Genomic DNA, 26,719 nt, shown 5'->3' with positions numbered 1-26,719 from the left:
AAAAAAAGGAAGCAAAGTAAGCAAGCATACAGAATATGCATTGTGTGAGAATTCAGATTGTGTTCTGGCCTTCGTTTCTACTTTAGGAAGAGGCCCCGGTGTCAGCAGCCCCAGCCGGCATCTCAGACTAAATGGGGAGTCTTTGGTTCTGTGTATCAATGCCTTAGCCCCCGTATCCTCGCCCCTTTCCTCTCTCTGTGGTATGGAGAGAACTTTGCGTCTCCTCAGCGTCTCACTCCTACGTCCTGCCCACGTAGAGAAGCACTCGCTTAATTCTGGGAGGTTACACGGGCTCGTGCCTACACATACAGAAAAACAAACAGTCTTAAATACTCATAGAGAGGCACTAGATACAAACGGACCCACACGGGCACCTCCCCAGACAAAACCACACTCGGATAGTTACGCACCGACACACAAGCACCCGCATACCCAGAAACACTCGGATACTCGCGACGCGCAGAGCTCCAGACACGCTGAAGAGCATCACGACGCGGGGGTCTGCGCATACACGCCACATACAGTCCCTCCGGGTGCACACACTCGGAGACGCGCCACCCTAGCCCCGGACCCACGGGACTCCCTGGGGGCTCTGGCTTCAGCCCACCCAGGCCGCCCCTCCCTCCGAGGAGGAGGCCTCCCTTCCTCCGTCCTCTCTCCGCTCCTCCTCCTCCGCCTAAAGATGCACAAAACACTCCTCGGAATAAACCCTGGCTCCTGGCTCCTCCCCGCCCGCCCCCCGGCAGCCGCTCCCCCATTCATTTTCGCCCGTCGCCGGTAAGTCCCTCCCCCCGCGTAGCCCGGCCTCCGCTGCTCCCCGCCCGGAGACCGCGGCGCACTTGGACTTCCCTCTCCATTCGCTAGCCGCCTCGCTCCCGGGCCCCACGGCTGCGAACTGATCTGGCGCGGGGAGGGAGGGAGGAGGCAAGCGCAGGCGAGCGAACGGGCGAGAGGGAGAGAGCGAGCGAGCCACCGCCGGGGAGCCGGGAGGCAGAGGCAGTAGTGACCGCCTTCCGGAGCCGGGATTCATGCCTGTCCTCGGGACCAGCGAAGGGGTCTTGACGGCTGAGTATGAGCCAGGCTGCTAGGAGCCAGGGACCCCCACGCCTGCAGTCCCCGCGCCGTTCCCGGTATGCGAGCTGGACGCAGGGCTCTCCCAAGTTCCCTCCGAGCCGAATAAAAAGCGTCCGCCCGCAGCTCTCCGCCAAAGACGGACATTGACTCCAGGTAAGGCAGCGCCGGGCGCCGCGCCGGCAGCCCCGCTGCCCTTGGAGACCGCCCGGGACCGCATGCGGGGCGCCCCCGCCCGCCCGGCCCCTCCCCCTCCCTGCACCCTCCCGCGCTGCCCTCGGCCGCCCCGCCGCCTGCGAGTCCTCGCAGGTCCCCAGGAGGGAGGGGTGTCTCCGTATTCTGGGGCGCAGAGGGTTAAATGCGGGTCTCAGTAAGTGGCGTGTGTGTTCCCAGCGCGCTCCCGACGTGTGTACCATGGTGAGAACTTGATATGGTGCTAGTGTGTGTTTGCGTGTGCGGCGTCGTTTGCTTTCGATGCGTGTGTTTGTGATGTGTGTTTGTGTGTGTGTGTGTGTGTGTGTAGGGGAGGGGTGAAGAGAGGTCCTATAACCTACTTAAGGCACGATGTGTGTGCATGTTTGTACGTGTGTGTTTGTATGTGCGCTCTTGTCTCTTTTTAATTAGGTCTCTCCGGCGCACAGGGAATCGGATCCTTGTTTTAGGATCACGTAGCCATCGGGAAACCCGCTGTGGACTCCCTCTGGGGCTCTGGGCTTGGGATTTGGCGAGGATTCTGGGAACCGGGATGGTACCTTATTCAGCCCAGTGTTGGTACCCTTGAAGGAAGATTTCTCCAAAGGATGGGGATCTGCTGCACTTGGACTCACCGTTTAATATGAAAGAGAAATGGCCAAACTGAGGCAATGAGACGCTGTCACTTTAAATCCCACACTGGGCAGATTCCAGGATTCTGGTGGGAATTTGGAGTCACTGGGTAGTGGGTGACGAAAGGAGAGAAGTCATCTGTGGACTCATCTGGGGCTTGGCAAGTCTGGGTAGAGTCTACCCTGCCTCTCTCTGTTTGTAATCATAACAGCATTACAACCCCTCCTGCTTTGGGTGCTCTGGGGAGGATCTGGGCAAGTTTGCATGGATGCCCCTCAAGGGAGAGGAGAAAGGGCCCTCAGGGACTTGCTCATCCATCATAGCTACAGAGAATCGCAGAAGAAATCTCATTTGGGGGCAGCTCTGGGAAACATGGTAGGAGATGGATGGGGCACTTTCCTAAGACAGGTCCGTCATTCCCTTCCTCATTCCAGGCTTGGGCAGTCCCAAGAGAATCTTTTCCTACATTGTGCCTCCTCATAGCTCCCCTGGGCTTAGGAGGGTACTGGGAGAAGGCAGAGAGGCAGTGTGTGTGTGTGTGTGTGTGTGTGTGCATGCGCGTGCGCGCATCTGTGTGTGTCTGTGTTTCAGTACTGAGGGAGACCTACAATTTGGGAACTGGTTGTGGGTGGGGAACTCATGGTGGAATGTGGCGGTAATTGACTTAAAACTGCTGCTGATGTGCACCTCGCAAACTGCCAAGGGCACACGGGTGGTGGGAAGAATCTCAGTAAGAAAGACAGTCCCTCTTTCCTCTTTCCTCTGCCTCCTAGGAGGCGGCCCCGCTAAGTCCCTTGGCCTCCCTGGCCAGGTCCTGTTAGGCTTGGATTCCAGGGCCAGCCATTGATTTGATTCCCGGATGCCTCTTAAAGGCTTGCCCTACTCAGCAAAAAATGCTGAGTTTTACTGCTGTTAGCATGGCTTCCAGACTCCGGCAGCTGTTACTTTCCCAAGGTAAGAGGCAGCCATTCAGCTCTTAGGCAGTGAGGCTCCAGAGGACAAGGGCTGAGGTGCTGGGCCACAGCCTCTTGTCTGCCTCAGCAGGAAGGGGCTCCTGAATAGGCCTTCTAGGGGGAAACATAAAAATATACTTGTCTTAAATACTTACATGTATTTATTTCTCTTCCGGGGAGAGATAAAAGCTAACGTGTTTGCAGGAACCTGCCCTGGCGGGTGGGGGGCGGTGCTACCTGCAGGCACGTGCAGACACCCTGCTCTCTGGTCAGAGGCTGATGTCTCAGGCGGAAGCCTTCACACGGCCACAAGGAATCTGCTTTGGGAAACTTGGGTCAGAGCAGAGGTCCCTGGTTCACTTTGCTTGGGGTGTGGGAAGGCAAAAGAGGAGACCCCATGTTAGGAATTGCTCTCATCTTATTTTTTTAAAATACGTAGACAGTCAAAGCTGGAAAGAATATTAAAGAGCAGACAGCAGGAGCCTGTAGCTAGAGAGGACGTGAGAACTCCCCAACCTTCTCCAATGAGTTGGTGGGATGGCCAGGTCTAAAACCTGTGGTGCCTGACACCCAGATCCATGTCCTTTCTTCTCATATCGCTCTCCACCCCTACCCTGCCACCACGCTCCCATCCAAGGTAATCACTTGTCTTCCCTCATCAAACTTCTCCTTTCAGAGATGCATTTCAGAGCTGCTCCATCTGGAAACATGACCTGGAGAGAAGAGGTCCAATGCTTTAATCACAGTCCCTATTAGACAGACAGAAACACACACACACACACATTCAGAAAACATACATTCTTTCTCCAGTGCCTTCAGAGAATTACGGACAGCCAGAGACCCATACTGACCATGCCTAGTAGACAGAAGCCAGCAGAGCATCTGGACTGTACCTGAGCTCTTTATTAAGAAATGCTTTGCTTTACAGAAAGCCAAGTGTCCACCCATCTAGTGATGCAAATACTTCAGGCAAATTCATTTCTTTACATTAATGAGACTTACCACTATACAGTCATATGTATTGCCGTCATAGGAGCATACACAAGCACACACACATACATGCAGTCACCTGGACACGTGCAGATTCAGAAACCCTTTCTACTTGCTAAATTTCCCAGAACAGAATTGCAACCTCCACACCAAATTGCATTCCCTATGTGAAAGCATCACCCACACAAAGACTGGGACTTATAGTCCCAGGGAAGGGGAAGTGTAAAGTCCTATGAAAGATGTGCTCTTAAGAAGTCAGGATCAGGCCCAAGCAAAAGTGAGCTCCCGGACTTCTTGGTGCTTGGTTTCGGGGTGCAGGTGAGCATGGAGGGAGAAAACAGGAGTTTCAGGCCCATCTGCAGTAGAGCCTTTCCACACAGGCTTTTCTGGGGCTGGATGGCACTTTAGCTCCCAGAAGGGGGAGCTGTGACTCCATTTCAACCACGAAGAAACAGCTCAGAGAATCCAAATCAGCTGTTGGGCCCCTGTTGAGTTTAGACAGCCCAGCTCAGGCTGCAGCGAATATATTTGAAATTGTACAGGCAGGGACCCTAGAAACACTCTCCCCTGGCCACTCCAAATAAGACATCTCCTCTTAATGCTTACAAGAGTTTATGCTTTTTACTGGAAAGTCCTCTATTTCTCTGGAAAGATCTGTGCCCAAGGGGCCTTCGGTTGTGGGAAGAGGCAGTTTCCGATTTGCATCCTCTCGCTTATCCCCCTCCCAGTTCCCCGGATGAGATCACCAGTACCTATCGCCTGAACAGGCCCCCAGGGTTAGACACATCTGCTCTTCTTCCCTCTTCACCTCCCCCCTGCTATAATCTAAAGATGAACAAATTGTCCACTAAACTCCAGATACTCATACTATAGACAAGACGGGAGTCATGGGAAGAGGACAGGTCTTCAAATGTCATTCTCCAAATAATTCCCCTCATTGTTCTCCATTCAAACCCCTTCTGCAAGGAATACCTCTGTCTTTCCTCCATCTCACAATGTCAGCCTCACGTTTTAAAAAATCCTACCTGTATTTCAACATGCAGCTCAAATGACTTTCCCAGGAAGTCTTCCCCACAGCTTATTTTGCAGTTAATCTCTTTCTACCCTGTCCTTGCGTATAATTTTGTCTGACACTCTGTTTTAGCTTGCGTCTCTCCTCGCCCTGTCTCCTAGCTCTTTGGGCCTGCATCTTGCTTGCCCTCTTCAGTATGGTCAAAGATCTCAGGAGCACCTTTTGTCCCCAGGAACTGACACAGGGAAGTTGTTCTAGAAACGTTTGCTGTTACATCTGAAGCCCAGACTCATCAGCAGCTGTACTTTCTCTCTCTCTTTCTCTTTCCGATCATTGTTTCATATTCACTCAAAGCAATGCAATGATGGCTTCAACACCACACCCCCTTTGCCAACGATGTCGGGACACCAGTAATGATACACAGGCCGGTGAACTTCTGTCCTTCTTAGAAATGAAAATCTCCCTGCTGTGTTCCAGGGTCTTTAGTTTTGTCCTTATTTAATCTTCCTTCTCACCCAATGAGACAGATACAGCCCCTTTTTTACAGAAGAGGGACGTGAAAGGATGGAGCGGGCCCTCCACGCATCCGACAGAACTAGACGTTGAGTCTAAGACCGCCTTGCTTCGGCATCTCGGCCTTTCCCAGTGTACCGCTGAGTTAATGGTGGCCATCGTGGACAGCCAACAGGGTTGGGTTGTTCACTAGATGCCAGGAAGAGTTGGGGGGCATATCATTAACTCTTTGAAATTGATGTTTCATGATGTATTCATCAAGGAATCTCAGTGTTTTAAGATTTCACTGTAACCAAATCGTTCTCATCATTCAAGAATTAAGAATCCGTTTTGTAATAACCATAACACGTGGCCACTCAGCCTCATTTCTAGTACTTTTGGCAATAGTGACTTCTTTGTCACACCAACCAGCCTATGTTGTCCAGGGAGAGCTTTGTTGAATTGTTTCCTCACCTTGACACTAGATCTGTCTTCTGTTCACGGGTCTCTAAAACCGTGCAATACAAGTGTAATTCTCTTCCAGTCTTATAACTGCAAGTATTCCCTTTCAGACTGGATGGGCTTGTTTTCACAGTCCTGTCTCCTGTACTATCCATTTAGGCCTCTCACCAAGCTGGATGTTGTCCTAGGCATTGTCTAGTTTATCTTACTTACAGTGTAAGCCACAAAAAGGAGAGGGGAAATTGAGTGAGGATTAAAAGGAAGGTTCATTCACGTACTGATTTGGCTAGTATTTATCGGCTGCCTACTATCTTTCAAGACTTGCTGTAGACCCGTGCTGCCACAGAACTTTCTGTGATGCTGGATAGGCTTTCCATGCTGTCCAATATGGTGGCCCGTAACCACAAGGGACTGCTGAGCACTTGAAACATGGGTAGTGTAACTGATAAATGGGTTTTTAACCTTACTTGAGTTTTATTCGTTTTTAAAATCTGAACAGTTGTATGTGGATAGTGGCTACTGTATTGAATAGCGCAGATCTAGACATGAGAAATGTAGCATCAACATGGTCCTCTTCTCGTGGAGCTGATGATCTAGTGGGGAGAGATTGCTAACAGATGAGTAAATACATAGGCAAGCAGAATATAATTTCATATAATAGTAAATATCATGCAAGTAAAAACTGGGGCTAATAGGCTAGAAAGAAATGTAGGTCACAGAACTTTAGGGTCATCAGGAAAAGAACCTCCGGAGAGGGTGATATTAGAACTGAGATTTAAATGGAAAGGACCCACCCAAGCACGTGATTATGAGGGGAAATTCTATCGAAGGCAGAGAACAGTGATGGTGTCACTAGGCGGGGTCAGCCTCAGGAAATCTACGGGATGGTGGGACTGAAGCTTTTGCCTGAGAAAGAGAGCATCATAAGATGAGAATAAGGTAGGGAGAGGCCAGATCACAAAGGCCTCATACAGGGTGAGCGGCAAGAAATGTAGACATCTCCCCTTTGAAATCTCCCTGCCTAGGAAGTAAGTAGTCTGAGGACTGCGCTGAGGAGAGTTTGGAGATTGACAGAGCTCGTCGTTATGTATTCTCTCTGGGTTTCCATCGTGTCCATTTTTAATCAGTCATTTCAGTGAATGCTTCTAATCTTAATTCCTAGTCCTGCTCTGAGTGCTGTGAACTCTAGAAATTCCAAAATCTAAAGGGAGGAGGGGAGGACCTGAAGAGGGAAAAATGGCTAGAAAAGGAGGAGGGGGATGGATACCTGGGGAGAAGGTAATTGAAATGAAGTCTGATGAAAAAGGATGAAAGCTATAGTCAGTTAGGATCAGCAAATATTTATTGCATCTCTTGTCTGGGAAAGGCCTTGAACAAAATGGCTTAGGGGGTATGGTGATGAAATCTGCCAGGATTAGACAAGATCTGCAAATCCATAAGTGATTGTCTTTCATGGGGGACTGATTATTGTCATTTCAGAAGTTCTGGGAGACTTTGCAGAAAGGGAAGATTCAAGGAAGACACAGAGGTGGTGATGGTGGGAGGAAGGAGGCTGTGACTATAAGGTGTCAGAGATCAGAGACGATATCTTTTCGTTTTATGTCTTCATTAACTCCAAGTCTCATATACTAAGACCACAGGGACTCAGGGTACCTGATTCTAGTCCTAGCTCCTACCACCATGTATCTGGATTACCTTAAGAATGCATCTGCCCTTCTCTGACCTTGCCTTCTGCAAACTGAGAAGGACCATACAGTGGCCTGCTTTACAGAAGGGATTTGCTCAGCTTTATGGAAATGGTGCATGACGAAATTCTTGCAAAAGCAGAGAGAGAGACCCACACATGATAGTCACGCTTCATCATAAGGTACAGATGTCTTCTCAAAAGCAAATCAAAAAGAAGTCATGACTCAGGGCACAGATTGTGACTCAACATAAGGTTGCTGAGTGGGATAGCTCTGCCTTTCTTGTAACGCTTAATATCGGAGTGATTAAGTGGTAGCATGAAACCGGCTGTCCTCTTGGAACATGGTAGCCTAGAAAGGCCGCCTAGAAATCCATAGACAGTCCTTGCTACTGAGGGGGCAGAGAAGACAATTAAGAAGATAATGAGGCTGAGGGAAAAGTGAAATTAATTTCTTTTTGCATGTGAGGGTGAAGGGGATCTTTATTTCTCAAAGGAACTATATTTTGGAGATTGCAGGTGGCCTGAAGGAGAACACACTGGAAAAGACAGGCTGTGGGAAAGTCAAGGGTGGGAAACCGCCTGGCCTGTCTGCTGCCCATAGGCAGGCACCTGTAGGAAGGAAGGCCTGTGGCGGACATGGAAGGCATCGTTCTGAACAAATCTTCTTCTCAGTTTGTGGAGATTTTCTCACGGGGTGCAGACTATATACAACAATGTCAGGCCATCTTGGGAACAGCGAAGAGACTGTATGCCCCCCAAGGGTGAGGAGGTAGATGCATAAGGCAATTAACAAAAGCAAGATGCAGTCGTTTTTGTGCAAACTGCAAAGGTCGGAGCAGCGGGGCTCCCAGTAAATGGCCCATCTGAACAGCTAGAACCGTTTGTAAGGGTTAACCCAATACTGGCCCGCAGGGGTTTCTGAGATATAATTTATCTAGCCTTTCAGAGGTCCTGCGAATGAGCCAGTGGGAACCTCTCTGAGAAATAATGGATCCAGGGGGTATTGTGGAGCCGCCGAGTTACAGACTACAAGCTGATTCAGATGGAGGGAGGGCAGACATTTAGGATACGATTGCTCTTTAGAGAGCTCCCGCTTCTGAGTGGTCAGTTCTTACACATGTGAATTTCTCGTGGGCCATGGGATCCCTAGAGATTCCGGAAACCTCAAGATCAGTCTGGAAGAGCGTCTGAGCACTGTGACAGAGACTCTACCTTAAGTGTGTTGGGTTACACAGTGGTTGATAAGCTGAACTTCTCACAGAATTTCATGGGTTCTGAATTTACAGGCGCATGGTAGGGGAAGGACCCACACAAGGCCTTAGCTGACAATATAAAAACATCTACACAAAACAGAGGAATCATTAAAAAAAAAAAAAGAAAATCAGCACTTCGGTGTATTGGGAATTCAGAGAAAGATGGAAATGTATGTTACCCAGCAGGGGCTGGTAATATGGTTTTTCTGTTGGGACAAATTTTGGAAGCATGACTCTTTGAGATGGCAGTGGGCCTCATCATATGCCATTGCCAGGGCTAGATGAGGCTAGGTGGGGAGGGTGGTGTGGCTGAGAGGGGTCATCAGGAATTTTATTCTGAATGCATATCAGCAGGACAGCATCATTCAGAGTCCAGTGAAGCCTTACAAATGATCCCCGAAAATATTTCTAGATCAGCCGGAATTTTACCTGCCCTCTCCTCTCATTTCTAACGGTGGGAATTATGCATTTAGGCAGAGCCTAGGATGGAACTGGAGGAGATCTGGAAGGGTCTTCACCCACAGTGTTCAGAGATGGCTGAAATGTCACAGTGAGAAAGCCAGTGTTGAAGTGGAAGAGTGTGTGTGCCACGCACGTCACCAGTTCCTTGTGCGGGGACGGGCGCTCGATGTAGACGTCCTGCCGCATGTTCTCAGCAAGCTCCTGCATGAGCGGTATCACCGCCCATTCGGCGCTCGGTGCAGCGATGCCGCTCAGTCGAGGCCGCGCACGGAGCCAGTCGCGTCGAGGATTTGTACTATTTCTGTCCTGCTGGAAAGTGCAGTGGCTGGAAGCTTGGTCGCCGGATTTTGTGCCACCTCTGCCACTGGCTATCCCTGTGACCTTGGCCAGATTACCTGATTTTCTATGCCAGTCTCCTCATCTGTAAAATGTGGGTAGCAGTAGTCACTCTTCATAGAGACATTGCGAGGTTTTCATGAGTACAATGCCTGACAGACTATCACCATTATATAAACGTTAACTATTATGACTGTTTTTTTTTATTATTACTATACCCTGTTGCACTAGATGAGGTATTGCCCATGCCTCAGGTTTGTTCCCCAACTGGAAATGTTCTGTAGGAAAGAGATTATCCCTAGGTTCGAGGCACGACCTTGCAAACGAGCTTTCTCAATCGTCTTTGCCAATCCTGTCCCCTAATGTGGCAATGTGATACCAGCAGGTAGGGGAGAGATGAAGAGAGTGGGAAAAGGCCAAAGATTCAAAGTGACTGAGGCAGATTTTTAAATTCTTTCTGTCATCGTGTGTCCGAAACCAGATATGTTAATAGCTGTACAATCATCAAAAAGTCATCAGGGCTTTTCGGCCTTAGGGCTGAAAAGTCATCTTCAATATGGTCTGGGTCAACTTTCTCATTTTTTTACATATACATTTTTTCCTCTTCAGGATCAAACTGAATCTGAGTTGGTTGTGGTACCTCGTCCCCTGCGGCCTGGGTCACTGTAACTTGGTTTGATGCTCTCATCTTTCACTTTTGGTAAGGTCTGCGTATTCAGCAGATGTCTATGGGCAGGCAGCTGATTGACAGCAGGCTGCATGTGCTCCCGTGAACCTTGTTTATCCTTCTCCTCCTCACAACGACTCTCCACTGTCTTGTCTTTATCATGTATCTTACCAACTGCTTGCATAGCTTACCATGTTTCATCTTATTCAGGCTTCACAGTCACTTTCTGAAGTTGGAATTATTCTCCCCATTTTCCAGATGAGGACCTCATGGCTCAGAGGTGAAAAGATTTGCCCCAAGATATGCAGTTAGTAATAGCATGACATCTCAGACCCGTATCAGGCACCAAACATAACATCCTTCCACTGAACTGCCCTCCCTCCACACACCCCCTAAGGCATGGTCCAGTCCTTAGCAGCTTGATGGCTTCCCCAAATCAAGGTGGATTCTTACTGTTTGCTCTCTACTGTTTTAGTCCAGGTACATTGTTTCAAATGTTTAAGCCTTCCCTCACATCAGCTCTGCCCTTAATCCCAGTCTTGTATGTGCCTAAATGAGAACGGCATCTACCTTACATGTTCCAGGAGATGTTATAAATGGTGCCACTGGAAGGACACTTCTTAAATCTCCTTAATAACCTGCATTTTGCTTTCTCTCTGTCTTTATCTGTCGGCATCATGAGTATCTTCCACTCTTCCAGTGCTTTCTGGCTGCCAACTCCATCGCTGCTTGAAATAGAAATTTAACTTCACAGTGCCTCAGCAGGAAACCTCAGCTCACCACGTTTATTTGGACCCTCAGTTGCTGAAGTTCCTGTGTTGTTGAGACTAGGACCAGTGGTCATAGAATAAGCTCCTTTTTCACTCTGAACTCCAGCCAAGAACCACAGTCTTACTTTTCTTGAGAACAGAATTGCCAAAGCCACTTCCGGTAACAGTAGCAGGTTTAAAAGTAGCTCAGGAAATAGACGGGTGGAGGTGGCATGAATTGTGATAGGCAGATGTTGCAAGACAAAAGCAATAGTTAAATAGAATATATATTATGTTTTATATATATATGTATATATATATATATATAGAGAGAGAGAGAGAGAGAGAATATGTATATGTGTGTATTCTCTCTGTATATACAGATAGATATCTAAATATAATCTCTCTTTTCACACACACACACGCATACACATGAGTGTATAAAGGAGTATTGAATGTAGTTGAGAACAGGTAGAAAGGAGAAAGGCAATAAATATAGAGGGAAATTTCCAAGGCAGAGTTCTCTCTATTAATGAAACATGAGCCCAGATACGGTCATAAGATCATCTGTTGTCAGAATGTGATCGGGGAAAGGGTCTTCCAGCTGAAAATGGGATGGGGAGATTGGGCTGGGGAGAAAGAGGGGGTGGAACAAATTGGGAGATTGGGATTGATGTATACACACTATTGACACTGCGTATACAATAGATGACTGATGAGGACCTGCTGTGTGGCTCAGGGGGCCCTCCTCAGCGCCCTGTGGCAACCAAAACTGGAAGGGAATCCAGAAAGGAGGGGACCTGTGTACACAGAGAGCTGATTCATTTTGCTGTACAGTACAAACTAGTACAGCACTGCAAAGCAGCTATACTCCAATAAAAGTTAATTAAAAAGAGGGGAAAAAAAAGCAGTGATACAAATGAGATGAAGCTGGTCAATAAACTTACACACAAAAAATATTCAGGTTCCCTAGTAATCGAATAAATGAACATAGCAATGTGATGCCACACAACATCCTCAAAATGTGTTTTTTTTTAATGCCAGCATCCAGTCTTGGCAAGAACGAAGGGAAAAAGACACTCTCCTGGGGCATTGGCAGAAATCTTTATTGAATACAACCTTTTATGAAATGCGACTTTCATTCTTTCATTTAAGAAACAAACAGGCATTGTTTATCGAGCACTTGTTCTGTGTAAGACATTGTTCTAGGAGCTGTAAATGCAGCAGTGAGCAAAATCGACTCAGCCCTACCTGCTTGGAGCTGACATTCTCGTGCGGGAAAAGAGAAATAAATAAACAAGCAAACTTACAGTGCGTCAGGTGGAGGCGGAGCGTAGTGTGATGGGAGAGGGCGGGCTGATTTGGCAGATGGGCAGTGGCGGTTCCCAGTGAGATGTTGGGATCCGGCAGAGGTCTGTAGAAAGTCAGGGGAGAGCCCTGCAGACATCTGGGAAGAGCATTCCAGCTAGAATCAAGTCCCTGAGGTCAGCCTGTGTTCCAGGAACAGTGAGGAGACCAGCTGGGGCTGTGGTGAGGTGACCAGGAGGAGGGAGGGAAGAAGAGGGGGTGCCTTGGGGCAGGGGCAGATCCCTCTTCCCATCTCTACCACCATCACTGTCTCTGTCCCTTTTTTTAAAATAAGATGCAAATCCTTCCATTTTAAGAAATTTCCCATTCTAAGAAGTAATTAATTATTTGTGTGAAAAATAGGAACTCTATTAGAGTGTTCGGGGAAAAAAAAAAAGAAATAGCAAAACAAAGCATATCGTGGAACATCTAGAGTCATTCAGAATGCTAGCAGGGAAGCACACTGATACATTAGGAGGTGGGGTGAAAAGAGGGAACTTGTGAAACGTGGCCAGCAGTGGTAGCTCCCTGATGTTTGGCTATGAGAATGAACGTCACGTGCATAAAGCACTTAGCAGCATGCTTGGCATACCGTACGTGCTGGATCAATGGCACTCATGATGACTTTTATTGATATGGATAAATTTTTTGGTATCCTAAATTAAAAAAAAAGCATAAGGTACAGAATATTGTGTATAGCATGCTATTTTTAAAAAGATCCCTAATATTTGAGTGATTATCTTGGGTGATAGGCTATGAGTGAATTTCAGTCTCTCCTTTATACGTACCTGTAGCGCCTAATATTTCTTTAATGAATGTGTGTTACTTGGGTAATGAGTGTTTTAATAGTAGGATGTGGTGGACCAGTGAACAGTTCTTGCTAGAAAAAAAGACCCAAGGTAGAGACCTGTGCTTTAATGCAGAGTTTGCTAAATTTCTAAGTCATTTGTCCTAAACCAAATTTAAATGGACTCAGTCTTTTTTTATTCCTTGATCTTGGCCTGAGCAATTGTAGTTATAAAAACCAGGTATTTGGTAAGTAACTTATGCAGTGCAGTATACACTAACGTAGCTATCGTGCCTTGGAAACAGACTGAGTCCATTGTCACCTTGCCGTCCACCTAGAGAGATCTACTGTATCTGCTTGGCTCTGTTACTCTTGTTTAAGAGTTGAGTAAAGGGTTCCAAGGCTTTAAAAGAATGACTTGAAATCATTGGTTTAAACATTAAACAGTCTCTAAAGGGGATTTAAAAATGATAGATTTGGTCCTCAATTAAGTCATTGTCTTGAGCTCTTTTGGAGGATATGTATGGCTCTGACATATCCCCAAAGGCTAAGTGGGAAGAGAAGGCATATAGAAGACTGTGTCTTCGCTACCTTTGTAACCCTGATATAACTGCCCTCAAAGATTGAATGAATTCACAAAGGTATACATGAGCTATATTCAAGGCAGCCTCTTCTGGCAATGAAATACTTCATAGAAAGCCTGAGGAGTGAAAGCGTGCCAGTCCAAGTAGCCCAGGAGAGGGTTTGTGGTGTTGTGGTTTAGTCACTTAGTCGTGTCCGACTTTTGTGACCCCATGAACTGCAGCATGCCAACCTTCCCTGTCCTTCACCAGCTCCTGGAGTTTGCTCAAACTCCTGTCCACTGAGTCAGTGAAGCCATCCAACCATCTCATCCTCCTGCCCTCAGGGTTGGGACAGGCAGTGGCATTGGAGGGAAGGATCAGACTTCATGGAAATGGAAAGGGGACATTCCACATAGAGGAAGTGGTTGGCACAAAACCATGCCCGCAAGCCTGTGTCTGTTTTCATCACAGAACCATAGAATGTTAGAACTGAGCTAGAAGGGACCTTAGGCTCCACCACACCTGACCCTCCTCATTTCTTTGAGATAAAACAGTGACGGCTCTGACGGGGGAATGTCATGGCAAAGGCCTCGATCTTTTAATAAAGAGGTAAGGGTGTTAAACCTAAAACCCCCAACTCTGGACTCCCAGAGTATTGACTCCACAATTATTGACTCTTGGCTCCACAATTACTGACTCTTGACTCCACAATTATTGACTCTTGACTCCACAATTATTGCACCAACAGAACATTTTCATTTTCCATGGTGCGCATGCTATTCTGTAACTCTGAGAAAATGTCTTTGTGTGGTCAAGGAAATTTGGAAATTGCTTCAATGATTTACCCTCTTCTTGGTATGTATAAGCACATTCAAGGCTCTGACAAAGTCCTGTCATAGAGATTTTTACTTATTTTTATTTAGTTCTTAGTGTTTTATATGGGGCTTCCCTGGTATAACAAATGGTAAAGAACCTGCCTGAAAGGCAGGAGATCCAAGTTCCATCCCTGGGTCAAAAAGTTCCCCTGGGGAAGGCAATGGCACCTCACTCCCAGTATTCTTGTCTGGAGAATCCCATGGACAGAGAAGCCTGGCAGGCTATAGTCCATGGGATTGCAAAGAGTTGGACATGACTGAGCGACTAGCACTTAATTTTCTACGTAGCTTACTTTGGGAAACTTTACAGTAGGCAAGTCTGTCTCCCATAAAAAATAAGAATATAGTGAGTATGGAAAATGTTTATATAAGCAATTCTGATTGTATTATTTCAGACATGATTATCGTATTAAGAAAATAATCAAAGGTGAGTAAAAAGGGAAGTTTCCCAGATTTGACATAAATTTCACCTTCGTTCCCCTCTCCTCCTTCCTTCTGCTTTGCCACTGTTTGTCTTTGCCTCCCCATTCCCCTCATCTATCCCTCTTTCAGTTTATTCCAGCTTACCCCTTACTTTTCTTTGTGGAATTACCGTGTTCCACCATCTGGACAGTCTCCAGTGGATAGGACGTCTTTCTGATCTGAAGCTCTGCTGGTCTGATAATGAGACAGATGTGCATCATGAGGTCATACAGAGAAGCTGGTACTGAAATTGGAGCATCACAGCATGTTAGGGAGAAGAGAGGAGATCTGTCTGGGTGAGCCATGAGGGGTGGCTGGATGGAGGAAGGGCCTTCCAAGTGGAGAGTGGGAGATGGAATGGGCTTGATCAGATCTGCGGTTGAGAAAGGCAGAGAGGGGAGTGGGGGAAGGGGAGAGGGGAGTCTAGAGGTCGGGTAGTAGGTTATCAAAGTTGTTTAAATGACCAATAGAAATCTCCTTCTAGGCTTCAGTCCAGTTCAGTTCAGTTGCTCACTCATGTCCGACTCTTTGCGACCCCATGAATTGCAGCACACCAGGCCTCCCTGTCCATCACCAACTCCCAGAGTTCACTCAGACTCACATCCATCGAGTCCATGATGCCATCCAGCCATCTCATCCTCTGTCATCCCCTTCTCCTCCTGCCCCCAATCCCTCCCAGCCTCAGAGTCTTTTCCAATGAGTCAACTCTTCGCATGAGGTGGCCAAAGTACTGGAGTTTCAGCTTTAGCATCATTCCTTCCAAAGAAATCCAAGGGCTGATCTTCTTCAGAATGGACTGGTTGGATCTCCTTGCAGTCCAAGTGACTCTCAAGAGTCTTCTCCAACACCACAGTTCAAAAGCATCAATTCTTCAGTGCTCAGCCTTCTTCACAGTCCAACTCTCACATCCATACATGATGACTAGAAAAACCATAGCCTTGACTAGAGGGACCTTTGTTGGCAAAGTAATGCCTCTACTTTTCAATATGCTATCTAGGTTGGTCATAACTTTCCTTCCAAGGAGTAAGCATCTTTTACTTTCATGGCTGCAGTCACCATCTGCAGTGATTTTGGAGCCTTCTAGGCTCAGGGAAGTGGCAAGGGAGCGGATGGACTGGAGAAACAGTGAGGTGGGACGTGCGAAAGGGAGGGGTTAAGGATGGCTTCCTCCAAGGTTCTGCCAGACCCAGGCCTGCTCTCTCTAAATAGTGCTTCCAGAAACAGCAGGGTCTCAATTATCTCACCGTGGGCTGTGAAATTCTAAAAAAAATAGTTCTTAAAACAAAATTAAGTTTAATTTGCTTTAATTGAAAAATAAACACATGCCATGTACAGCACTCTTTGGAGGAAGAGGAAAAGCTAGAAAATGAAATGAGCAGTTGGTTGTGGTAGACCCTTAATTATTAGAAATTCTGAATGAGAATTGGTATTGGTTGAGGACATTAATTGGAGTTAAATTCAGGAATGGGACCTGTAGGCCTTCTCTGTAGGCACTGGTTTTCTTAAATCTCTCAAGAGGTTGTTTTTATTATTATGAAGAACATTAGAATGGAGTAGAGTCTGTAAAAATACTGACTCACTATGCCATATACCTAAAATTAACACAATATTGTAAATCAATTATACGTCAATTTAAAAAAAAATGAACATTATAAGGCAGTTGTGGAATAAAGGAGTACAAAATATGGGAATTGGGGTTTCTTTGGTGACTCAGCAGTAAAGAATCTGCCTGCAAGGCGAGAGGCACAGGTTTGATCTCTGGATCAGGAAAATCCCCTGGGGAAGGAATGGGCAACCCACTTCTGTACTGTTGCCTGGGAAATCCCATGGACAGAGGAACCTGGTGGGCTGCAGTCCATGGGATCATGGAAGAGTCGGACACAACTCGGTGACTGAACAATAGCAAAACAAAACGTGGAGTCAGACAATTAGGGTTTGGTCTTTGCCACGTCAGCTGTGTGAGCTTTGGTGAGTCCTTTCATTTCTTAGCCTCAGGCTCCTCATCAGTGAAGTGAGCATACTAATCCCTACGTTATTGGATTCCTCTGAGGATTATATGACTAATATGCTTGAACGTTCTAACATACTGCTAAGAAATGATGGAGAAGGAGGGGGAAGATGAAAGAGGAATAGGAAGAAAAGGTGAAGGAAGGTTAAAAGAAGGCGGAGGAAGAATCCTGCAGAGAGTCCAGTGGAGTCACTCAGTCACACAGGATTTATCGAGAGCCCACCCTGTTCCAGTGCGGGGGGCTGAGCCTTGCCTCTATGGCACCTCTGACAATCAGTATTCTCAACCACTAGGCCATAGCATGGAGTCAGAGAGGCAGGCTGGGTGGAGGGAGGTGTTTGGAAAGCCTCGAGTTGTGTTTTGGGAGCATGTATCTCAGGTGGCCCGCCCTCTTTCTCTTCACCGCCGCTCTGCCTTCCCTGAGCAAGTTCAGATGCCGTGGCTCTGACGCAGGTTCTGCGTATCACATGGGGACACAGTCTGACAGTCACTCTCATGTCAAGGTGGTGGCGGCTTGGAATTTTTAAGGCTTAAGTGTCTCATTCTAATGATACCAGCATGTTAGAATCATAGTTGTAGAATCTTAGGGTAATAAAAACTGAGAGTTAGAATCTCATGGACTCATCAGATCAGATCAGATCAGTCGCTCAGTTGTGTTCGACTCTTTGTAACCCCATGAATCGCAGCACGCCAGGCCTCCCTGTCCATCACCAACTCCCGGAGTTCACTCAGACTCACATCCATCGAGTCAGTGATGCCATCCAGCCATCTCATCCTCTGTCGTCCCCTTCTCCTCCTGCCCCCAATCCCTCCCAGCATCAGAGTCTTTTCCAATGAGTCAACTCTTCGCATGAGGTGGCCAAAGTACTGGAGTTTCAGCTTTAGCATCATTCTTTCCAAAGAAATCCCAGGGCTGATCTCCTTCAGAATGGACTGGTTGGATCTCCTTGCAGTCCAAGGGACTCTCAAGAGTCTTCTCCAACACCACAGTTCAAAAGCATCAATTCTTCGGCACTCAGCCTTCTTCACAGTCCAACTCTCACATCCAAAATGACCACAGGAAAAACCATAGCCTTGACTAGACGAACCTTTGTTGGCAAAGTAATGTCTCTGGTTTTGAATATGCTATCTAGGTCTGGACTCATAGAAAATAATATTAATGGAATATAAAAATCAAGCCTTAGTATCACCAAATCTTAAAAATCATAGACTCAAGAAATTAGAGTCTCATGGAAAAGAATGGCATTTTGTGGTTATCTGGTCCACCCTCCTTCCTAGTTCCTGGAAAATACTAACATAGCATTAAAATTACCTTCTTGAGAATCTTTGTACAGGTTAAAGGTATCCATGCAAGAAATACAGTGCTTAATGTCACTGATGGTGATACACTGGCCAAGGGCCACTGCTGGTGGAGACAAGTGGAATTTCTGAACATCATGAATGTCCTCGATGGGGGAGTAGGGAGGGCCATCGTTGACTTTACTCTACCCGAGACAAACACTTAAGTAATAGAAAGCTTGAAGCAAAATAGAAGTCAGGGACTTTGCTCACTGACCATCCCTGCTGTGATTATTCATGTTGTCATTTTAGAAAATAGTCCCCTGAGCATCAGTCTTCTTTCTTAGGACCGTGAGCTCTGGGACTGTGGGAGTGATACGTGGCTCTACATGACTTCTACAAGGCTTCTAGAAAAATGCTCTGCGTAGAGGACCTTGAGGCCTCCAGCCTTATTATCTTGTCTCTCCATAGTTTCTTCCTGTTTACCGAAGGTCAACTAGTGTTGATCCCTGTCTTTGCTTGTGTTTCCTCTGAAGTGCTGGCTTGTACGGCCAAGACTTTTCTCTAAAAAAAAACAAAAAACCTGGCGTCCATTTTGTGTGGGGTCATTGTTTCCTCCACATCCTCTCATAGGTACAGAAAGAACCAAGACTGAGTGTGTAAGCGCTTTGCTTTACACAGTGGAAGCTGTGTGTGTGTGTGTGTGTGTGTGTGCACCATATGTGGACACGCGCTGCCACATAAAATGTGAGCTCGATTGCTTGCACGAGCATATACAGTTGTATCTAAATGTGCTCCTGGATTCCTGTGTGCATTCCTACATGGATAAACTTGTGCGACATGATGTGCTTCTGAGTAGGTGAGATGTGTAAATGATTCTGTGGCTCTTGACATCTATTTGGTGAGCATCTACTCTATATCTGATATTGAAGACAGTGCCTCCATAGATGCAAATCTATTGCATTTACAGCTATGAAATAATCATTAGAGTTTCTATTTTGAAGATATGCCAACTAAGGGTCTTAGGATTGAAGTGATCAGGGCTGGCATTTGGAATGGAGTCTCTATATGAAAGACGTGTTTGTATGTTTTTGTGTTTGAGTGTGTTGATATGTGAGTAGGGGAGTGTGTGTGTGTGGACTTGCAAGTTTGTTCATGGGTATATAGGTACATTTATATTTCTCTTCTTAACGTGCATTTCTTAATACCTGTGGACGCCTCTCTCTATATTTATATATGTGTGTGTATGTATATGAATATGTATGTAGTAAATATGTATACACTGGCTGGAACAGTAGTCATCCAACAGAGAAAATCTGTGTCTTTGGATGTGGGGGCCAAGAGACTGTGGAGAAGCACGTCCGTGAGGCAGAGGGTGGAAGCTTGGTACAGTCCTTCCACGGTGCTGACATGACCATGTGCTTTGCAAGGATTGTTCACTGCAAGTTCTTAACCCCAGAGATTTTTTGTTTTCAAAATAAGTATATTCAGGACCGATCTAGACCCACACCCGATCTTCCTTGGTAGTGCTCTGATTTGAATATACTATAAAGTCCCCTCAGCAGTTCTGAAGAGCATCCTTAACTAACAACTTCTGTTCTCTGGCAGCCTTGCTCCAACAGAGGTTCCCAAAGACTGGTGTGTCTGCATCTTTGCAGATATTGATTGACAGGCAGGATCCCAGTCTCCACAGTCCTGGAGCCTCCCTCAGAAGTTCATGGTCTGGACCCAAGATGCTTTTGAAAAGCATCAGACATGTCCATTTCAGGCAACCCCAAGACCACAGTGAGTGAAATATTAAGGGAGGCTTTAAAGACAGAAGAAGAGGGAAGCAAAGAAAGCAGATATCCGAGGGCATCCATGATATGGATGCTGAAGGAGGGGAAAGAGATAAAGAATCGGGAGAAAGGATGCAGAAAGGTATCAGAATGTTCTGTGTGGTCCCTCTGGAAGGTACAGGAGTAAAAACCCACAGGGATTATTTTCTCTGTGTTCCACTGATGTTATTTCAGCAGGAACTCTCTGAGGCAGGCCCTGTTTCTCTGTTTTACAGATGATGTGACTGAGGTTCAGATTTAAGTGATTTTTTTGAATTTGCACAAGAACAGAGCTGGGATTCAAACCTAGGTTTTCCTGCCATATGCTGTCTCCACCCTCCCCCAAACGTCCCTTCCCTATTTCCTACGCTGAGGTTTTCCTTAGACCCTGACCTGAACCCACATAAATCTCAAGCAGTCTGACACCAAGCCAAGCCACATAAACATCCCACATTCATTGTTCTGATGCTCTGAGGGGCTGAAATAGAACTTTGAAATTCTTTTTCACTTTTAATTAAAAAAAGATTTAGGCCAACCCTGGGTTCCCAGTTCTATTTAACTGCGACTGCTTTTAACCGTTGCTGTATTTTTATTGTTGCAAATGTGACGCACCGATCCATCTTCCCTGTAATGCTCCTCGGTTTCTGCTCCATCTGTCGGAGAGAAAACATTTGCAGAAATCTCTCGGCTTCTCTCCAAGGGCTGAAACTTCAGTTGTAGCAAGGATTACGGTGCCGGAAATGGGCTTGGCCATCGCTGGAATCAGGAAATTGGCAACATCTATTTCCAGTATCTTTTGGACGACCATTTCCCCAAACTCAGTGTTCTCCTACATGCGTGGCCAGTGCCATCACAGTTCCCAGGGTGCGTCTAGGGGTGACCGGGCACCTCCCCGTTAGGTCTGTGCACTCGCGTTTACAGTGGAACCATCCATTCTGTTCTCATTTTTGTCTGTCCCATATTTCAAGCTAGATCTTAAAAACTGGGGCTTTTCTAATAAACTATCATTCACTCTTAATAATAAGGACTATGCTTGGTGTAGAAGGGGTTTAAGACTCACATGTTGGTAGACTGGGTTCAAGTCCTTTTTTTGCCATGTTTGAACCCAGCAAAGCACTCAAACTCTCTGAGCCTGGATTTCCTGGGAAAGCCCTGGGATGGCCTAAGGATCAAATGGTTTAATTAAAGCCCGGATGTTCTGCAGATTGTGAGATGCTGCACTCATGCTGTACATACCCAGTATGCCGTGTCAGCTCAGTTTGGTGGTTCACTCTTTCATTTGTTTATTTATTTATGAGACATTTGATGAATGGATGCTGTGCTTTGGTGTGGGGGACACTGACGTGAACAGGACAAAAGCTACATGCTGCAAAGCTCACATGTATGGCAACGGAAGTGTTAGCACATTTGCGACCTCTTTTCCTGGGGAGTCGGGATTCTTCAAAGAGGGGATGACCTTGAACTGAACATTAAAGAATAAGGGGTTTTTTAGGTTCAAGTTGGGGATAGGGTGAAGAGAGAATTCTTGGCAGAGGGATTGGTTTCAGAAAAAGGAACAGAGGGGCAAAACAGATCGGGACATGTTGAAATTATCTGCAGAGAACCTGGAAAGTAAAGGCAGAGATTCTGGGCAGAGGTGCGGAGAGTAAGGCACGGGGAACGATGAGGCACAGTGCCAGTAGCTGATAGTTGACATCCAGAGGTGGAAGGGAGCCACTGACAGGTGTAACCGAGGAAGTAACCCAGTGTGATATTGTGATTTGTAATAAGATATAAATGAGGTCTTCATCCCCCTTTCTGGCACAGACCTCTGAAAACTCTTGGAATTTCCTTAGTGATGAGCGCTATAAACCTGTCTTTTTTTATGTTAACGAGACCCCTTTTGCAAAGCACCTAAGAATGGGGGCTGGATGCCAGTGGACCTCAGCAGGTGATTAGAGGGCTGGGCCTTTCCGTCTTATCCCCCAACCTCTGGGGAAGGGAGAGGGGAATAGAGGTTGCATCAGTCAGCAATGGCCAGTGATTTTGTCAAGAAGGCTCATGTGATGAAACTTCTATAAAATCCCCCAAAAAGAGGGTTTGGCGAGCCTTAGGGTGGTGAAGACGTAGAGATATGGAGAAAGTGATGCCCGTCCTTGCCTTTGCATCTCTTCCATCTGGCTGTTCCTGTAGTTATAGCTGTATTTTCTTAAAATAAATTGACAATCTAGTGAGTAAATGGGTTGCCTGAGTTCTCTGAGTTGCTTTGGCAAACTAAACCCCTGGTGGGAGTTGTGGGGACCTCTGCTCTCTAGCCAATCGATCAGAAGTAGAGGTATTTATAACCTAGGCTTGTGACCGACACTCTTAGATAGGGGGTCGTTGGAACCTTCAGTCTGTAACCAGCTGGTTAGAAGCACAGATAACAACCTGGGTTTTTGAACAGCATCTTCAGTCCAAGGTGCACAGTCTCTGGTAGATAGTGTCAAAACTGAGTTGAATCTGGGGACACCCAGCTGGTATCTGAGAATTGCTTCTTGCTGTTGTGGGAACCACAACTCCCCCAACCCTGGTCACATGGTCGTTGTTCTCAGAAGACCAAAAGACCCAGCAATAACAATAGATGGCTCTTTACTGGACTGTGTTATTTTATCGAATGCTCAGAAAACTAAGATGCTATAGAAGAGGTGCAATTCAGCTGAAACAGGAAGTGAGGTGACAAGAGTTGACATGACTTGACCATTTAGAGAGTGGGCCCCACAGCCTGAGTCGAAGGCACATCTGTCTGCCTGTAGTCTCTGCTCTTTACTGACTCACTATCCACATTGGCATTTTAGGAATTCCCAGTTCACTTGGGAAGGAGCTGGTAAAGAGAAAGAGGCTAAACAAGTAACAAATTGTGCTTACTCCTTGAGGGTAAAGGAAAAAAAAAAAAAAACCCCTGTAGAATTCTAAAAAGAAGTCACTCTGGTAGTGGGATTCCTGGCATCATTCCCCGCTATTTCAGGGAGGCACTTTGGAGAAAGGAGGAAAGTCTATGTGGCAACTTATGTCTCACCAAAGGGGTGAGACAGGAGTAGGAAAGGAAGCGGAGCCCTCTGGCTTTTGTTAATTAACATCCTTCACATCAACTCTAGCAGGCTCTTAGGAAACACCTAACATTTCTGGATAATGTCATGGAAGCTGTCTTCCTTGGCAATCCACCAGACACAGAACCCCAAAGTGAGAAGGCCATAAAACAACCCATAAACTTTATTTTTTTTTCTCTTTCTATAATTACATTTTTATGGCATTTTAAAATTCCTTGAAGGAAGAGCCATAGAATCACAAACTCTGTGGTCTGAAATGTCTCTGAGATTTTCAGCCTCTCTCTCCATCTGTGAATGCCAGCACCCACACCTCTCAACCCGACTTCCGTCTATCGCTGAAGTCTCTGCCTGTTGGGCTTTTCTTTCATTCTGTGCTCTTCTTCTTTGGTCGAAAAGTATAGATTGATGGCTTTCAAATGCAGATCTAAAATTTGTTGTCTAAATGTGAAGGACTGTCTTTTATTCTGTTTTCTGTCACTGGTTAGAACATACTTTCTTTTATAAAATGCTAATAGTAGTACTTTTGACTTCTGTTTAGCTAAATGTTCTTTCCTAGAACAAGAACATATTGATAAGTTCCTACTGGTTCCAAAAATTGGTTTTATGAATTTGACTTGGCCGTGGAATCAGGAAGAATAATGTTGATGCTATAGGTCACACAGAATAAGTGTGGTTTTCTTTCCACATTTGACTGCAGGAGATTGCTATCATATCTTTGTATAGTTCGTCAGCTCCTGTAATACCTTGGTAATGTCTTGTGCCTACTAGGTTATCATTAAATATATGATAAGTAAGTGAATCTCCAGGTAATCAAAAACATATTGAGTATCTTTTCTGCATTCAGGACGGCTTAGTGTTAAAGCATACACAGGAGTATACACAAATATCAGCCTGATACAAATTTTAACCATGAGCTTACAGTTAAGGCTTTGGAGCTGGGTAAGATTAGTGCTTAAGGATCAGTTTCTGGAACCAGACTGCCTGAGTGTGAGCCCACTCACTAGCTGTATAACCTCAGGCAGTATCCTTAAGGATGTACATACCTGTCTGTAAAGTGGGTTATGATAAAAGCCTCTTAAAGTTGCTATGAAGAGTTTGCCTGGGTACATTTTTAGAGCAGTACCGGATACATAGGAAATGCTCAGCAGATGTTGACTCTCATCATTGAGACTTACATCATCAGACACAATAGAACAGTGAGCCCAGGTTGACCTGGATTCCCAGCGTACATGGTCCTGCTCCTGGTTGACTAGTTGAGTAAACTTGGAAGAGTTGCTTAACTTCTTTGTGTAAATCCAAATTCAGAATAGTCAGTAAGACTTTAGTAAGCTAACAAGTGTAGGATGGAGAAGAAAAAGACTCTGTGAAGAGGGACCGTAAAGGATGAACAGTCTGTTGCTATGAAGAAGGCAGTGTGATGGGTGGCTGGAAAGGTGAAGTAGCCTATGGAAAAGGTCTGGGGCCACCTAGTTTCCTCCTTCTGGAAAGTTCTTTGAAGTATCCATAAGTTTATTCTTTTTCCTTAGGGTGGAGACATTAAAATGATTGCAGCTGAGACATTCTTTTTCACAGAGATACCTAGAAACAGAACTTCCGTTTCCCCCCCAAAATTCATTACCTTGACAAAGACCCTGTTTATTATAAAGGCGTTGATGAAAATGATGATGAAACTTAAAGTTGCAAATGAAATGAAGGGCAGTCCGGTTGTTAGAATGTTGTTGAGGGACTGGAATTGTTACCAAGTATACTTAAGATGAAATCAATCTGGTAAGGTTTTCTGTGTGACGTGAGTGGAATCAGATGTGTTTGTGAATATTCAAGAGGCAGAGGTTGTTGGTGCTTCTGGCTCCTTGGATTTTGCTTGTTGCCAGAGATGAGGCTGCCATCTGGATAATACCTGCGTCCAAGATGTTGCATAGATTCTTGCTGATTTTCAGAAGTTTGTCCACAATGCCTTTTGTTTATTTTCATGCAGAGAAAAAAATAAATTAAAATGCTAGAACATTAAGACTAGGAGAAGAGATTGGTCATGTAGGGTGGGGGCGGGAAGTCTGGGGCTTAGTTTTTCACTGCTTAGGGTGGGACCTTGGCAAACCACAGCTTGAGCTGAGTTGAAAAAAAAAAATCAGGCTTGAGCAGAAGATGGGGAATGGATTATCTATTTGAGTGTCTCTCTTGGTAAAGCCAAGGTGTCTGTACAACTGGGTGGGAGCTGTGGCATTTGAGGTTGTCTGCATGGCCAGAAACTGGGAGATTGCAGGGAAAGGCCTAACCTCAGCACTGGGTAAGCATTTTAACTGGAGTACCTTGGCAACCCACCTGTCCATTCACATGTTCATCTGCTCATGCAATGAGTGTGTGCAAGAAGGCTCGTCTTTGTACTAAAGGCTGTGGTTAAAACGATAAAGTAGAGATGTCTCTGCTCTTAAGGAGTTTAATCAATTGATGAAAAACCTACCACGTGCCAAATATGGTGTAAAAGTGAACTAGACAGTGTGGGATTTACTTTTAAAGAGCTTAAAATTTAGGAGAAAGATTACTATTAAGCAAATAGAGTATGATATGAGTGTGCTAGAGCATGTATATATATATGTTCCAAATAATAATAATAATGACAATATATATTTATTGAGTGTAGGGCTTCCCTGGAAGCTCAGTTAGTAAAGAATCTGTCTGTAGTGCAGGAGACTGCCTGCAATGCAGGAGACCCAGGTTAGATGCCTGGATCAGGAAGATCCCCTGGGGAAAGAAATGGCAACCCACTCTAGTATTCTTGCCTGGGAAATCCCACTGACAGAGGAGCCTGGTGGGCTACAGTCCATGGGGTCACAAGAGTCGGACATGACTGAGTGACTAAACCACCGCCATATTTATTGAGCATTTATTTACTATGTATGAGGCATAGTAATAAAGCACTTTATTGTATGTACTTCTCAAATGATTTTCCCTGCTCCCGTCAGGAATAGGAAGAGTACCCTTACTCTCCAAATTTTACCAATAGGAAAACAGGTTCAGGGATGGTCGATAAGTTGCCCAGGGAAACAGAAGAACAGCAGCAGAGAGGGAAGCAAGCTGATGTCTGTAGGCCTCAGTGCCTGCCCGCTTAGCTTCCCTCCCTCTGCTCCATCCTCCCTGACACACGACAGGGGCTCTGGAGGAAAGAGCAAGTAACACGCTTGGGTCAGAGGGGTGGGGTGGGGGCAGGAGAAGACGCTTAAGCTGTGGGTCCAGTTAGAGTTCATTAGGAGGACACGTCCAGGCAGAGCAGCCCAGGGTGCCAGAAAAGAGTGGTCTGAACTATCACAGACTGTGGAGAAAGAATAAAGTGGAGTGAAGTCGCTCAGTCATGTCCGACTCTTTGCAACCCCATGGACTATAGCCTACCAGGCTCCTCCATCTATGGGATTTCCCAGGCAAGAATACTGGAATGGGTTGCTATTTCCTTCTCCAGGAGATCTTCCCAACCCAGGGTTTGAACCCGGGTCTCCAGCATTGTAGACAGATGCTTTACCATCTGAGCCACCAGGGAAGAATTAAGAAAGAATAATCAGCTCT

At 45.9% G+C, this 26,719-nt stretch overlaps 1 protein-coding gene across 1 annotated transcript in view; it reads left to right on the top strand.

The window, feature by feature from the left end:
* The first annotated feature begins 903 nt into the window (after nucleotides 1-903).
* The window catches only part of BRINP1 (BMP/retinoic acid inducible neural specific 1), a 197,265-nt gene continuing 171,449 nt past the window's right edge, over nucleotides 904-26,719 (top strand). Inside the window, 1 exon segment of the mRNA NM_001015669.1 lies at nucleotides 904-1,227. The gene's annotated coding sequence lies outside the window, so the exon portion shown is untranslated.

Source organism: Bos taurus, chromosome 8 (assembly GCF_002263795.3).
Source record: "Bos taurus isolate L1 Dominette 01449 registration number 42190680 breed Hereford chromosome 8, ARS-UCD2.0, whole genome shotgun sequence".
Lineage (NCBI taxonomy): Eukaryota > Metazoa > Chordata > Mammalia > Artiodactyla > Bovidae > Bos > Bos taurus.
This window is presented reverse-complemented; position numbering and strand designations above follow the sequence as displayed.